This window comes from Neurospora crassa, linkage group I, assembly GCF_000182925.2.
Source record: "Neurospora crassa OR74A linkage group I, whole genome shotgun sequence".
Lineage (NCBI taxonomy): Eukaryota > Fungi > Ascomycota > Sordariomycetes > Sordariales > Sordariaceae > Neurospora > Neurospora crassa.
In genome coordinates this window covers 2,279,277-2,280,488 of record NC_026501.1, presented here as the reverse complement: position 1 = coordinate 2,280,488, position 1,212 = coordinate 2,279,277, and positions in this window count along the sequence as shown.

Genomic DNA, 1,212 nt, shown 5'->3' with positions numbered 1-1,212 from the left:
AAAAAGTCTTTCGAATTGTTTTTTATTAAGTAATTCGTCTTATAAAAGCTATTAGAAGAATCTTAAAACGGCCTTTCTCAATAAGTAACGTCTATTTTAAATATATTATAAGTAATTTAATAATTTATTAATTATTAAATCCTCTATTTATTTAAGGATTTTATTTTAGGCTTTACTATTGTATTAAGTAGGAGTTAATATATTAATTCTAAAGTTAATCCCTAAATAGTTAGCGAGTTTGTTTAGGGTAGACGGTTATTTATTGAGTTCCTAAGTATATAGTAATATTTATATACTTAACTTCGCTTTTTCTTTTAGAACTAGTATAGCTTTAATAATAGTTTTTTTTATTAAAATATTTATTAATTTAATACTATAAATTAAATAATTTAGTTTTATTTAAGTATTTTTAAAGAAGGGTTATTTAAGTATAATATTATAATACGGGAGGTATATAGTAGTAATAAAGAAATGTGCTTCCTGTAGAATATTAGCGAGCTATATTTAATTGTATATTTCCTTAATAAAATCTTATTTACTGCTATTACTATCCGTATTTAATACCCCGGTACTAATAATAATTAAGCCGTATTCTTTAGCTAAATTATAAGTAATTATATTTATTTCTACGCCGGTATTAAGGAGGGTTTTAATTTTTAGTCCCTTTTACTATAAGGAAATAAATAAGGTAAGTAAAATAAAGATCCTTATTGTATTTCCTAAATATAATAAGTAGGAGAGCTTATATAGATAGGCGTATAATTATATAGGAGTAATTATTTCTATTATATATTCAAAGGCGGACTTTAATATATTTTTATAAATAAATTCAATTATACTATCTAATCTTTAATTTAAATAGTAGACGGAGGTTATAGTAAAGTCCGGAGTATTATTCCCGTTATTTAGGATTCCCTTAATAAATACGCTATTAATTTTATATTAAATTATAGGAATAACCTAATTTACTTCTTCTAATTAATTAATTGTTGTATTACCTTTATAGGAAATTCTAATAATATTCTCTTTATTAAGGCTAGCTTTATATTGGATGAGAGTAATTAGTATTATTGTAAATTATTAATTTATATAATATAATTCCTTAATTCGATAGGGAATATTATAATTAATAGTTTTAGATATAAGAGGGTATTAGTCTTTAATTTATTAGATAGCTTCTTTTGTAACGGCGTTAGTATTAATAATTCTAGT